At 39.4% G+C, this 16,261-nt stretch overlaps 1 protein-coding gene across 1 annotated transcript in view; it reads left to right on the plus strand.

Annotated features, from left to right (window-relative positions):
• The first annotated feature begins 344 nt into the window (after positions 1-344).
• The window catches only part of LOC138700157 (luciferin 4-monooxygenase-like), a 271,422-nt gene continuing 255,505 nt past the window's right edge, over positions 345-16,261 (plus strand). The window contains exon 1 of the mRNA XM_069826548.1: positions 345-510. The gene's annotated coding sequence lies outside the window, so the exon portion shown is untranslated. The remainder of the gene's footprint in view (positions 511-16,261) is intronic.

Consider the following 16,261-nt stretch of genomic DNA (forward strand, 5'->3'; position numbering starts at 1 on the left):
AATTCATGTGTAGGTCTACCCATCTTCTTTATTTTGATCTTTTCGTGTAAAGGTCTAATAGAAAATTACACATTTAAAAGATTTTGCACACTATTCATTGTAACATTTATGATAGAAAGAGCTTGAGAACACATCTGAAAGTGCTCCTAACCCCTCCTACGCTCACTGTACTGCCTCCCTACCATGCTCCAAAGCCTGCCAGTGAAACAGTACTACTGCGCATGCTCGAATGGAACAGTGTGCCGCAAGTGTTGAGCGGTAAACGTAAGTCCCAGACGTCAACAAGAACAGTACACATGCAGTGTTATTTTTACATAGTATTATAATAAAGAATTATGTCGGTCGCATAGTCTACTGCAGCTCATTGATATAAATTTAAAAACATATGTTAATTGAAGAGGTGGTGCACTGCTCCTGTGCTCCTTAAGAGAAATCGCCACTGCTCAGGATAGGACCAATGGCGGGCTTACCTATGTGAGGGCAGCAATGAACCTCCGGGTTCCTTAAGAAGTAAGAATTATTATTATTGTTATTATTATTATTATTATTATTATTATTATTATTATTATTATTATTATCATTGTTATTGTATTAGTATTTCATTAATACTGAAATGTGTTAAAAAAGGAAGTGCATTATATTTTTCTATTTGTGTTTATTGGATTTATGTTACTTCATCAGTCATCATTTTATTTGTATATATTTATATGATTTATGTTATCTAATTACTTTAATTTATCAATGATATTACTCTTCACCAAAGAGAACATTGTTGTATGGAAGGCTAAGTGATCCTAACTTAAACAAACACCAATTGTATCCTTCCACCATTCGCGCCGCAATTACTGTCACATTGACAGGGATCACGTGTGAGTACATAATTATGGCATGGATATAAGTACGATACGTAGTATTAGCGTAATAAATGAAGTAAAATTCAATGTGACATAGTGTATATAGAATTAGTTACTATTAATAGTATTAATAGTAGTAAGAGTTTTAATTTTAGCAGAATAATTAGTAGATTAAGCAACAATTATACAGTATGTTATACACGCAGTACTGCCATACTTTGAAAAAGTTAGACTTGCAACACTTACCAGAACAGCTCCCAGAACAAAGCTTTTTCTTTCATAACGTGTTCGATGCATTTCTTCCAGGCATCTGCAGTCACATGTTTAATTGCTTCCTCAGTCGAGACCTTGACATCTCTAATCTTAAACGTTGTGTTGCGCTGTCTAACGTAACCTTCACCTGACTTCATACCATTTCTATAGGATTTAATAAACAATGATAAGAGGGCAGTCGCCGCATTGTCATGTTAGCCTGTTGCGCAAGAGAATCCACAATATATTTGTCATATGTATTAGCGACATTTGCCTCTCGACTTATTCGCAAAAGTTAATTTTTTACCATGTTTTTACCGCACGGAATATTTTTTGCTTCAATACAGACATAATGTTATTCTTTAACCACGACCTATTTGGTAGCCGATCAGCTTTAACGCTGTAATAAGGAGCATTGTTCATGATTATTACACTATTGAGTTCAAGTTTCGGCAACAGTTTGGCGACACAGCAACATAAGATCCAGCCTTCAGCCATTTTGTTGCATCAGAAGCGACTGAAGTGCTGCCCGCCCTCAAATGCGGTATGCATATGCAATAAAGTATATTATGTTGTAATTATTGATCTCAGAGTGATTAGGTGAATTTTATAATTATTTATATGTTTTGGATATTATTATTTCAATTGCGGAAGATTAACAAGTACATTCAGGGGACATAATTTTAATTGAATGAAGTGAACTACTTTTTCGCGCGCTTATTGCTACTACATTGCGCTTCGGTGTCGTAACCAATGAAATGCTAGCTGGTCATATGGGTTTGTTTTGACGCGATTCATTTTAAGAGTGGATACGTGCATGTTCCAAGATACCGCTGTGCACCTATTTACATTTATGGTACTGTTATTTGGAACCTAGTATTTTCAAGGAATTGGAACAGTTGGAACTGTTACGAAAAAATAACTTTTCTCATTTCTAATCCGTACATAACCAATACGCACTGCCTGCTGGATCGCATCTTATGGCTGCTTACACTGCCTGCTCAATCAGCGCTTAAACACAAGTAATGAAAAAAGTTATTTTGCCGCTAGGTGGCAGGTAGTGCTATTAACATTATCAGAATATGCAAAGTACTCTAAAATAAATATTGTTACTACGTCCTTAAGTACCAGAAGAGACAAAGTCTTAGGGATGCTATGGCCCAGGGTAGGGTATCCGAATCCTTTCGCAGTGCTTAATATGTAGTAATATTCATTCTGAACTTAAAACATTTTTCTCTAAGGGATACTACATCCAAACACAAGTTCTAATTAATGGATTTGCATCATATAAATATAATTATACAAGTAGGCCTATGCTTGCTTTAGGCTTTTACTAAAATTATTATTAAAATTAATTACTGTTAACGTAATAAAAATAACGTCTGAAACTGATAGAAAATGTTTCAACAAGTTTAAACATATTTACGAAGAAATATATGCTTCCTGTAACGGAGCTAAGAGATTATTGGAAATTACGGTTCGAATAAAATTAACGACAATATGATTGTAACTACCTGCTTGTAAAATGGAAGTTTCTTCAAATCCATGGAAATGTTATGCGGACACTACGCCTACCGTTTTATTAAGTTCAGTATTGCTATAAAGTAACTTCCCCATATATAAAAAGGTCCATTCGAAGTGTGATAAATTTTGCGCTGATTTAAAAAATCCCCCCCCCCCCCGAAAAGAAATGCTTAGCAAAATACTGCAAACAGATAATTTACTCCATACTTTTGGAAATATTAAGTTATAATTCAATGTGTTTTACGAGATATTGTATTTTCATCCTTTCCACTTCTTGTTGCTGTAATACCATGGATGACAGATAACACTTAAAAAGATAAGAAATTAACTTAAGATTTTAATAGGAAAATATTACACCACTGTATATATATGTTGCAGGAGTTCCGTCAGCCCTATATGATTTTAAATTTTATTTTATACTTAGTGGATACCATAGGCGCCCATTTTTTAAAATCTTGGGGTATGCTCATCATGTTACACTTTAAAACTCATAATTACCCCCTGTATAGTAAATGTAAATGCTACAAAATTAACTTAAAATACATGATCACTCACCTAAATAGGGAGAGACTGGAACGTGCTCCTCCTGACAGTTGTTTTGCTGATGAATTCGTTGATTAGAGGTTCCAGGTTCAGTTCCCTTGCGAGATCGGAATGGTTGTTCAATAATGCTACATCATTTAACCGGTCTTGGTTCATGGTGGCTCTGGTGTAAGTTTTCAGTCTTCGAAGTGCAGAAAACGAACGTTCTGCAGAACACGTGGATACAGTTGTCGTTAAAATAAGTCGCAATAATTTTACATATTCTGGTATCATGTTATTCAGAGCTACACACTTATCATCCTCTGTCATACTCAAGTATTGCACTACACTTTCAAAGCTATCTAGTGTAACATTTATCACATCCAACAAAATATCTCTATGAAGAGTCAGTCTTACACAGTCGAAATCGTAACCGTAAAAAAAAGTAACGTAACTACTGTCTTCTTTGCCTAATAAAAACTGTTCTATTTTGACAAGGTGTGACATTGTTTCGGGAGGAAATCTGCTTTTAAAGCTGCTTACTGTTTGATCCACTACCTCAAAATACAAAATTCGCAACTTTTCTTGAATATCTGATGAATTATGCTAGTTACCACCTCCTAATTTTAATGGCAATTTTCTAGGGCGTGAAGCAGTGGGGAGACTTAATTGCAATGCATCACACTTTTCTTTAGAATGTTCCCAAAGTGATAAAAATGGATGTGTATTTCTGGCTCCTTCTATTGAAGACAAAACAGCATCTACAGAATTACGAGCAAGGCGGAAATTCAATGAAAATTTTTGATGTACTGCATTAAGTTGTTTGGAATACAATGAAACTTTTTGATGTTCTACATTAAGTTGTTTGGAATACAAAAATTAGCATCTTGATATGAAACAGAGTTTCAAATTTTTGAGGAAATTTTAAAAATCCTTTAGCATTTGCACCAGCATCATTTCTCTCATCTTGCGTATCATTAAGAAATTGCAAAAGAACTTCATAATTATTATCTATGCACAACAGAGACACAACACGCATGCACCATCTCGTTGGACAGAACGGTCTTAAACCTTGACCTGCTTCACTGTCATGAGAATCTGAAAGCAAGTGTTTAAGATTTCCGAATTTTCCTAGCCTCTTGGGTGAACCACGAATAAATGAAATCAAATCTTTGAGAATTGACAGAATATCTCTAAATACTGGAATGGTATTAAATGGGTCTTGAACAACTAAATTCAGGGAATGAGCCAAGTAGTGAATGTAAATAGCCCTAGGTTCAATTTCTTTTACCCGTGACTGTAATCCTTGCACATAATCTCTAACGTTTTTTGCGCCGTCATAGCATTGCCCACGACAATTCTTCACAGAAATAGAATATCGTGATAATATATCCTTCACAGATTTAAACAGGGTATATGAATCAGTTAATTGGAGCTCATAAAAACCACAAAACAACTCATGAACAGCAAAATTTTGGTCAACAATACGAAAGCAAACAGACATCTGCTCTCTAATTGATATATCGGCTGTCTCGTCCAACATTAATGTATATAAATCACATTCTTTTATTTGTTGAATCAAAATTCTCTGAAGAGACATGCTTATCAATGTTATAATTTCATTAATTATGTCATGAGACTTCCACCTGTAACTAGTCTGATTAAACCATAGCTTCATTTCGGGTACATCATCAGAAGATTGACAAAATTAGATGACTCATCAACATGACCACTAAGGCCAATCCTTGGTAAACCAAGAACAATACTTACTTACTTACAAATGGCTTTTAAGGAACCCGAAGGTTCATTGCCGCCCTCACATAAGCCCGCCATCGGTCCCTATCCTGTGCAAGATTAATCCAGTCTCTATCATCATACCCCACCTCCCTCAAATCCATTTTAATATTATCCTCCCATCTACGTCTCGGCCTCCCTAAAGGTCTTTTTCCCTCCGGTCTCCCAACTAACACTCTATATGCATTTCTGGATTCGCCCATACGTGCTACATGCCCTGCCCATCTCAAACGTCTGGATTTTAAGTTCCTAATTATGTCAGGTGAAGAATACAATGCGTGCAGTTCTGCGTTGTGTAGCTTTCTCCATTCTCCTGTAACTTCATCCCGCTTAGCCCCAAATATTTTCCTAAGCACCTTATTCTCAAACACCCTTAACCTATGTTCCTCTCTCAGAGTGAGAGTCCAAGTTTCACAACCATATAGAAGAACCGGTAATATAACTGTTTTATAAATTCTAACATTCAGAGTTTTGGACAGCAGACTGGATGATAAGAGCTTCTCAACCGAATAATAACACGCATTTCCCATATTTATTCTGCGTTTAATTTCCTCCCGAGTGTCATTTATATTTGTTACTGTTGCTCCAAGATATTTGAATTTTTCCACCTCTTCGAAGGATAAATCTCCAATTTTTATATTTCCATTTCGTACAATATTCTGGTCACGAGACATAATCATATACTTTGTCTTTTCGGGATTTACTTCCAAACCGATCGCTTTACTTGCTTCAAGTAAAATTTCCGTATTTTCCCTAAACGTTTGTGTATTTTCTCCTAACATATTCACGTCATCCGCATAGACAAGAAGCTGATGTAACCCGTTCAATTCCAAACCGTGCCTGTTATCCTGAACTTTCCTAATGGCATATTCTAAAGCGAAGTTAAAAAGTAAAGGTGATAGTGCATCTCCCTGCTTTAGCCCGCAGTGAATTGGATTTTTTAAAAATTTTATTGGGTTATTTTACGACGCTGTATCAACATCTAGGTTATTTAGCGTCTGAATGATATGAAGGTGATAATGCCGGTGAAATGAGTGCGGGGTCCAGCACCGAAAGTTACCCAGCATTTGCTCGTATTGGGTTGAGGGAAAACCCCGGAAAAAACCTCAACCAGGTAACTTGCCCCGACCGGGATTCGAACCCGGGCCACCTGGTTTCGCAGCCAGACGCGCTGACCGTTACTCCACATGTGTGGACAGTGAATTGGAAATGCATCAGATAGAAACTGACCTATACGTAGGCCTACTCTGCTGTATGTTTCACTGAGACACATTTTAATTAATCGAACTAGTTTCTTGGGAATACCAAATTCAATAAGAATATCATATAATACTTCCCTCTTAACCGAGTCATATGCCTTTTTGAAATCTATGAATAACTGATGTACTGTACCCTTATACTCCCATTTTTTCTCCAATATCTGTCGAATACAAAAAATCTGATCAACAGTCGATCTATTACGCAAAACCAAGAACAATATTGAAGTAAAAATTTTCCTTAAACAAACAGTAGTGGCCTGCATTTCTCTTGATTTAGAATGTCTAATTGATGCCAGAATATTTACTCCTTTTTTTCATATTGTGACAGCCACCTCGAGACTCGAACACGCTTCCCGCAAGAGAGCAGGTCGCGCGTGAGTCGACACGGGCTCCACAGAGCACTGGGGGACGGCGCGCGGCTTGGAGAGGCGAGGGGAGGTTGCGCGCGCAACTGCTACGTGCGGAGTGAAGGGGGGACGGACCCTCCCGAATCTTCCAGAAGCCCGTCCAAGTGGAGATATCTAGATAATTCGGGAGGACACCCGTAGAAATTTCTCGAGAAACTATAGTTTGGTTATAAAAGAGAAGACAGAGTGTGATTCATGATTAGTTCAGTCAGTAAGACAGTGAACAGAGCAAGCCAGTCTTGTGTACTGGAGTTCGAGTTGAGTGTGTGTCCGCAACTGTGTCAGCATCCGAAGGCCTGAGTTCGAGTGCAGTGGACCGCAGTTGGAGGGATCTTAGTTCGAGTGCAGCGGATCGTCTCTGAAGGATCTGGGGTTCGAGATTCTGTGAACGCGAGTGACTGAGCTAGAAGAACTAGCCAAGACAAATGAGCTGTGAACTGAGAACTGACAGTTCTATGTTGTAAATAGTGCTTTGTAAATATTAGTTAAGATTAACAGTTCATTGTTGTTCGTAATAGTCCAAGTAATTGTCATTGTCGTCAGTGGAGTGCACTAACGAATACTGTGTTACTGTGTGGAGAGCAAATCCTATTGTTGAGATAATAAAGTTACATTGGTGTCAGAATCAGGACATTATCGACATAATGGAGAACCTACAGAAGATCCTGGAAGTCATCAAGGAAATGAACAAACACATCAGTGAGGTGAAAAGCGACATAAGTGGAGTGAAGAACGACATAAGTGAAGTGAAAACGGAGATGAAAAGTGACATAAGCGGAGTGAAAGATGACGTCACTACACAAATTGAAAGCGTTTCGGCCCACGTAGATGGAATTGTCGCCATCGTGAAAGACGAACTTAAGGCCGATTTGGATAAATTAAACCAGAATTTTACAACTATAAACGAGACAGTAGCCGAGTTGAGACAGGATGTAGACCATTTTGACGGCAAAATTCGCGCTCTCGAACGTCGTCAAGAGGAAACGATTGTGCTGATGGACAAACATGCTGTAGAAAACAAGCACATCCTCGCGTTGGTGGATCGCCAGGCTAGAGAACAGAAACAGATAATTGCCGAGGAAGTTCAACGGGCCGTGGAAAGATCGACGACAGAATTGAGGACCTCATGTAGTCGCCATGTGGAACCATCGCCCTCAGCCAGATATTGTAACGTCAAGACGCCGAAGACCGACGGTACGACTTCTTGGGCGATATTCCGTCGCCGAGGCCATCGCAGAGCACAATGGGTGGACGCCGGCAGAGAAAACCACTCAGCTGCTGGCCGCGCTTCAGGGACAGGCGTCGGAGATTCTTCACAGCGTTCCAGAAGTTGGGACAGCCGCTGAGATAATGGCGGCCCTGGAGGGACGTTATAGTGACCATCAACTTGCGGCAGCATTCAGGACCCAACTGAAAACGAGGGTCCAACAGACAGGCGAGTCCCTGCAAGAATTTGCAATGGCGGTGCAACAACTGGCCCATAAGGCCCTCAGGGGCCTACCACCTAACTTCATCGCTGGAGAGGCGGCCTACACCTTCGGCAGCGGAGTTCGAGACCCCGAAATCAGACAACAGCTACTCCTAGCAGAGCATCGTACCATCAACGCAACTCTGGCGGCGGCCCTCAGGATGGAGGCGGCCAAGTCGGCGGCTGGAGTCTCAACACCGCACTGGATCAGGAGCGTCACGGCGACGGATGCTGGGGGGCACCAACCGAAGCCACCCGAGCGGCAGAGACGAGGAGCGCCCACCTGCTGGTCCTGTGGTAGACCGGGACACTTGAGAAGAGACTGCGACCGATCCGGCCACAGGCAGGAGAGAGAGGTGGCCGACGTCGAGGAGCGCCAACAGTCAACGGAGCGGCGGAGACGACGGGCGCCCACCTGCTGGTCCTGCGGCAGACCGGGACACTTGAGAAGGGGCTGCGACCAATCGGGCCACAGGCAGGAGAGAAAGGTGGCCGACGTCGAGGAGCGCCAACAGTCAACGGAGCGGCGGAGACGACGGGCGCCCACCTGCTGGTCCTGCGGCAGACCGGGACACTTGAGAAGGGACTGCGACCGATCTAGCGACCGACGGGAGAGGCGGCCGACGTCGAGGAAAGCCAACAGTCACCGGAGCGGCGGAGACGACGGGCGCCCACCTGCTGGTCCTGCGGGAGACCGGGACACCTAAGGAGGGACTGCGACCGCTCCGGCCACCGGCAGGAGAGAGAGGTGGCTGACACCGAGAGGAGCCAACAGTCGCCTATCCTATTGTTGAGATAATAAAGTTACATTGTTGTTCAGTAGAAAAAGTTACAATATAATTATTTGTACTAACTGAACACATATGCAAATTACGTTTTTCATGAGATTTGAATCGTTTTAGAGCAACGGACCAGTTCTTAAATACGTACTTAGGGGAGGTAGGGGCAAGTTCGGCACGTTAAGCTAAACACTCACATAAGTACAATAAAAATGTCATTTATTTTTCAAAATTTTAATGATAAATACACTTTATATATTTATATCATATATATGGATTAGAATTTACAAAAAAGTGAAGCATTGAATTAAACACAAAAATAAATTAAAGATGCTACATTTGCCGAAGTTGCCCCACACTCTGGGGCAACTTCGTCAGTATTTGTATCCTAAACAAAAAAGCTTATTTCCGAGTTCAGATTTGATTTACAACATAACAAACTCTCATAGGACTAAATTTAACATCTGAACATATCACAAGTGAGGTTTCCAAATACATTTTTCATGTCTGTACATGTTCATATGGCCATCATATGTGTGGCTAATTTTTGTTTAGACAATTTTCTGACTTCATGAAAGCCTCAAGTCAGGCAGATCCAGCCATCTTCTTGTTTGGTTGAAAGGACGCTCTATATAATTGGATTCTGCGAATTCGAAGGCTAATCTTCAAAATTCCACTCTAGATTTTCCGAAAAAATATTTTCTGCAGATTGATTGCATGCTGCTTCAAATTTTCAGCCATATCTGAAGTAAACACGCGTTTAAACCTGACTTTATTTTATACACCTGGTGCTCAAAAAATCTACTTTCAGCGAATAATGAAATGTAGTTCATTTTTTTCAGCAGATGACAGGCTTATCTTCTCTTATTATGCTCACATAGAGCTTTCTTGAGTGTGTCCTGGTCATATTTGTTTTCAGTTGTAATTTAGAACCATTTAACTGATAATAAATAGGCAACTAAAATGTACGAAGTAATGCACATTTTTTTTAATTTAATTTTTATTCTACAACTTTGCAATTTATGGAGGTCATAGATACAACCTTCCCGCTTGCATTTATATTTAATTTCAGACGTTCTCATGAGTGGCGCTATGATAGCACTCCTTCAAGTTGTTGATGTACTTGACATTCGTCAGAAGCAACGTGCTGTTATCGAGTTCCTGTGCTGTGAAAAGGAGACTGTGGGAAACATTCACAAGAGATTGAAAAAGGTGTATGGAGATGCAGCTGTCGATCGCAGTACGGTTAGTGGGTGTGTAAGCAGATTATCTGGTGAAAGAGGACACGCCAATATTCGGGATACTCCTCGCAGCGGCAGACTCTGCACTGCACGAAGCCCTAGCAATGTGCATCGCGTTTACCACGTGATTGTGGCTGACAAACGAGTAACAGTGAAAGAATTGTCACTCCAAGATGAAATAGGAGAAGCAACTGTGTGAGAATACTGAAAGGTTTGTGCCAGGTGGGTTCCGAGGATGTTGACAGAAGTCTACAAAGAAACCCGGAAGACAGTGTTCAGCGAATTTTTGGACAAGTATGACAGTGGTGGAGATGACTTTCTTGCAAGAATTGTGACAGGAAATGAAACATAGCTCCACCATTTTGAACCGGAGACAAAGAGGCAGACAATGGAATGGTATCATGCAAATTCACCAAATAAAAAGAGATTCAAAACTGCGCCTTCAACAGAAAAAGTTATGCCTACTGTATTTTACGATTCAGAAGGGCTCTTGCTTGTGGACATAATTCCATACGGAACCACCATTAATTCTGACGTGTATGTGTCAACTGTCAAGAAACTTGAAGCTCGACTTAGTCGTGTTCGACCACATCGGGAGAAGCAGGATGTTCTGCTATTACACGACACCGCACGGCCACATGTCAGTCAAAAAATCACAGATCAGATCAGAAAACTCGGATGGGCAACACTGAAACAGCCGCCTTACCCTCCTGATCTGGCACCATGCGATTATCATCTCTTTGGTAAACTGAAAGAATCTCTTCGCGGAACGAGTTTTGAAGATGAAGACTCTCTCGTGCACGCTGCTAAAGAGTGGCCAAACGTGGTGGGCCAGACTTTTATCGTGCAGATAAACAGGACCTTGTTCCAATGTGGAGTAAGGCAGATGAAAGGGACAGGGATTATGTGGAAAACTGACATTGTGTTCCTATAGGATGTATCTACGTTCTGTGAAAATAGTTTAACTGTAGGATAAAAATGTAATTTTTTTAATTTTGTGCATTACTTTTGGAGTGACCCTCGAATAATTGCTTTAAATTACTTTAAATCTCATAATTACTTATGTTATATAGTTAAAAAACAATACAGAAACCCTATCTTCTTCCTCTTTTCCATCGGGCAAGATCGGCAGCTTACTGCCGAAGTTGCCCCTATTGGCAAGAAAAATATTATTAATCAGTACCCTTACAAGGAACCTGCAACCACCTTGCCAAGCTCATAGTCTGATACAGATTTAATCGTTCTAAATAATGATGCCACTCACTAATATCGTCAATGTTATCGTTACGGGTTCTTTAAGACATTCAATATTATAATTACAATAAGCCATGATTTGAAAGGCATGTTGGTCCGACAAGTTAACAAATTTAAGGAAACAAATATCAAGAGTCCTTCAATAAGCCATGAGTTAAAAATTCATATTTACCTATCAGAACTGCAAATATCTCTCCATACCACACAAGCGTTATTCACCGCGACCGGCCATGTTTTCTCAATACGCTACCCTCTAAACAAGGCCCTATTTGCTCAAGTCTTCGAAACAAATGTTATGACGAAGTTGCCCCTAATGCCGAACTTGCCCCGACCTCCCCTAACGAATGCATTAAGAATCCTTGTTCGCAGTAACAGTTTTTGGAGGCACTCTCTTGTTTTCACACATAGACCTACACAAAAAAATAATAAACTCTGTCATCTTTTTCGTCATACTGAATCCATGTATATGTTTTTACCCAACGTTTTTGAAAAGTCCTGACCCTGCGGCTGCCACTTTCAGTACCGGTATAACTTTTCGTGAAATTACCAGAAATAATAACAGGGATTTCATTGTCACAAGCTGCCGAAGATGGATCGCTTTTACTACTACACGCTGTCGATTCGATATCACCATCACCATCACGATTATCAGTCGAAGTCGTTTTGTATTTCACTATATACTTATACATTTTAACGATTGTGACACGCAAGATATGAAGACATAATATAATTTCAAGCATAAGTGACACAGGTCAAACAGAACACAAACTAACGTCTAGTGGTCTACACGTCATGACTTCTGACTACTTCGTTCAATTGTTGAAGTCTGGAAATTCAAATTCAGTATTCAAATTCAGTAGGGTAAACATTGGTAATTTAGTGATAATTTCATGAATATATATATATATATATATATATATATATATATATATATATATATATATCCTTATTCCGATTTTTTCATCTAAGAGACGATAGTTCGTTGTACAAATCTGGAGATTGGATACGTTCCTGAACAATTGTCAAAAACCACTTTTACAACTTAAACTAATAGGTTGGTTATTTCGTGATAATCTTGGTAATTTCGTGATATTACATTGATAATTTCGTGAGAGGTAGAAGAATTGTGAAAAAATTCATTAAAGTCAAATGAAATTCTCATTTATTGTTTCGACTTCAAACATAGTAATTCAGACTAATATTCGTAGCATGAAAACATAGAAATACATATAAACACATAATAATAATTAAATCAAAGTAAAAATTAAAATTGAAAAGGAATCTTCTTTGCCCTGAAAGGGTGAACACTTTTATTACGAACTTTACTATAGCCTATATTAGAGGGTAACTCCAAAAGTAATGCATAACATTTGTTTAAAAATTACTTTTTTTTTTTTTTCCTAAGCTTTGATATTTTCAAGGAATGTAGATACATCCTTTAGGAACAAAATGTCACTTTTCCACATAATCCACGTCCCTTTCAACTGCCTTACGCCACCTAGGAACGAGGGCCTGCAGACCAGCACTGCAGTGGCGGCTCGAACCTCAAAAGTTGGTGAAGCTCTTTTATTAAGGAACATGATGTACGACTTACCTATTTTTTTAGATTAAGTTGATTCGTCTGCCTCTACGGAAGGAGAAATGTCACCGATGTCGTCATGAAATGGCTGCTTCTCAATCAGATCATGTAGCAAGTTCTTGTGAATGGAGATGCACGCCAATGATGTTAATCTTCCTTGTGCCATTGAATTGCGAAGATTTGTCTTTATGCGGTTAAGTGCAGAAAAACTTCGCTCCACTGAAACGTTTGTTGGCGATAATGTCACAATAAGAGAAAAGACCCTATAGGTTTCTTCAATACGTCTTTGTTTTATCTTACAAGTTTTAGTGCTTGTATCAGAGGAAAAATTCTGGCACTTATGATCTCCATAGAGAAGCTCTTGTTCTGTTTTCAAACGACTTACTTTGAACAAATTTTGGAAAGTCTTTTGTAAAGTGGCAAGAGCATTAGAAGGAAAAATATTTGAATACTGAAGAAATTTTTAAGTAATGGCAAAAGAGCAAAACTGAAGCTGTTCAATGTCTTGATATCTAGTGTTAACTTGCATAAAATGACGTCACGTATTTAAAAAATAATTGTTTGTACTTCTAAAAAAGTTAAACTTTTGACAGCTTAACATATTTCCGCCCTGAAAATTCACTCCTTTCTTTAGCCTTTAAAAAAACTGACAAAAATTTCATCTGTTTTCACAAAATCCATCCGAGTTCGAGTTCCATGCCGATTTTTGTATTCCAACTAACAAATAGGGCCAACAAAACAATTTTTCCAAATAAGAACTACCGCACAGCCACTGATATTCACTGTACCACGCACTTTTAAAATGTTTGTTGTAAGATCTTCCACCTTTCCTTTTCAACTTTCTTGCCGATATATTAATAACTAGTGTTGGTTTCCCCGCTAACATTTTTTTTTATTTTAGTTGGTTATTTAACGACGCTGTTTCAAAAACGAGGTTATTTACCGTCGATGAGATTGGTGATAGCGAGATGGTATTTGGTGAGATGAGGCCGAGGATTCGCCACAGATTATCTGACATTCATCTTACAGTTGGGGAAAACCTCGAAAAAAATCCAAGCAGCTAATAGCCTAAGCGGGGATCGAACCCGCGCCCGAGCCCAACTTCAGACTGGCAAGCAAGCGCCTTAACCGACTGAGCCACGCCGGTGGTTTCTCGGTAACAATACATCTCTTTCATCACCTTCAGTCCATCGCGAAAATGGTGTCTGTAATCCGCTACACACTATATCGTTTATAGGATACATTCCTCGTTGTTAATAAAAATATTTGAGTCACCACTTTTAAAAATAATTATAAAACTGCTTAGTTAACTTAATCTTCTAATATATCGTTTTAGCAACAAGACATAACACAGTCACTCTATTCACACGTATCACAAACTGAAATTAACAGGTACAAAGAAGTGTGAACACTGTGAAAGACAAGGAATGTTATCTCATTGTATTCGCGTGTCGTTATTTTCCTTTCAAAAGAGCCAAGCCAGGAGGCTATAATGTGTTTGCAGCTACAAGAGAAATGTTTTGTTAGCAATTCAAGTATCCTCGCAGACAGGTTCTATAGAAATCTTACAAGGGTTCGTTGCCATGGTTACCCGTAAAAAAAATCCGCAAATTGAGAAGCTCTACCTCTGAAAGAGGGATATAGCTGCAATTGTCATCATTCTCCACTCTGCGCCAACCATAGTGACCTAGTGTTCCATAATGCAGAATACCTAAGTGCAGAACAACGCAGAACGTAAAACACAAAAATGAAGTGAAATAAAATAAAATATTAAAATGGTTGTAAATAAGTGAAGTTGCGCTTAGTAAACAGGTGAAGTGCCGCTTCACGAGCTTCACCAGAAAAACCGCCCCTGCAGCACTGTAAAAGTTTGGTCCAACACGTCTGAGCCACTCTTTAGCAGCGTGCACAAGGGAGTCATCTTCTAACCTCGTTCCGCGAAGGGATCCTTCAGTTTATCAAAGAGATGGTAATCGCATGTTGCCAGATCAGAACTTTAACGCGGATGTTTCAGTGTTGTCTATCCCAATTTTCTGATCTGGTCTGTGGTTTTATGACTGGCATGTGGCCGTGCGTTGTCGTGCAATAGCAGAACATCTTGCTTCTCGCGATGAGGTCGAACACGACTCAGTCGAGCTTGAACTTTCTTGAGAGTTGCCACATACGCGTCAGAATTAATGGTGGTTCCGTGTGGCACGATGTCCACAAGCAAGAGGCCTTCTGAATCGAAAACCATAGTAACCATAAATTTTCATGCCAAAAGTGTAGTTTTGAATTTCTATTTCTTTGGTGAATTTGCATGATGCCACTCCATTGTCTGCCTTTTGTCTCCGGTCCAAAATGGTGGAACTATGTTTTCTCTCCTGTCACAATTCTTGCAAGTAAGTCATCTCCACCATTCTCATACTGGTCCAAAAGTTCGCTGCACACTGTTTTTGGAGTTTCTTTTGGACTTTTGTCAACATCCTCGGAACTCACTTGGAACAAAGCTTTTTTAACCGTTTCAATATTCTGCACACACTTGCTTCTCCTATTCCAACTTGGTGACAATTCTTTCACTGTTATTCGTTTGTCAGCCACAACCATGTTGTTAACACGCTGAACACTGTCAGGACTTCTCGCAGCGGCATACCCTACACTGTATGGAGTATCCCGAATATTGGCGTGCCTTTTTCACCAGATAATCTGCTTGCCCACCAACTAACCGTAGTGCGATCGACAGCTGCATCTCCATACATCCTTTTCAACCTCTTGTGAATGTTTCCCATTGTCTCATTCTCACAGCACAGGAACTCGATAACAGCATGTTGCTTCTGACGAATGTCAAATGCAGCAGCCAATTTGAAGGAATCTGTTATGACGCCACTAACGGGAACGACTTAAATTAAAATTTAATACAAGCGAGAAGGATGAATATAAGACCTCCATAAATTACAAAGGTGTAGAATAAAAATTAAATTTAAAAAATTGTGTATTATTTTCGGAGTGCCCCTCATATAATGGCAATGCAAAAACTCTCATCTTCATCAGAGTCACTCTGACATCCATCACACATGAAAACATCAGCTTGTTTGTCATACTTTGGCACTTAGCATGATCACAAATCAAACAGAAGCTACATTGAACCCACTGCGTCCCCCTTTTCTTTTTTGTTATCACATCTTACGTTCAGATTTCTAAAATTCGTATTGTAATTATTTTTAAAATAGTGTAAAATATAACGCTTAATGCTCAACAAAATGTCACCTCAAAGAGCTAAGATTTCTATCAGTAAAGCTAAGCCTATATGACAAATACAGATGTATCTAAAATTCCAAACTATTTTCTA

The sequence above is a fragment of the Periplaneta americana genome, chromosome 5, assembly GCF_040183065.1.
Source record: "Periplaneta americana isolate PAMFEO1 chromosome 5, P.americana_PAMFEO1_priV1, whole genome shotgun sequence".
Lineage (NCBI taxonomy): Eukaryota > Metazoa > Arthropoda > Insecta > Blattodea > Blattidae > Periplaneta > Periplaneta americana.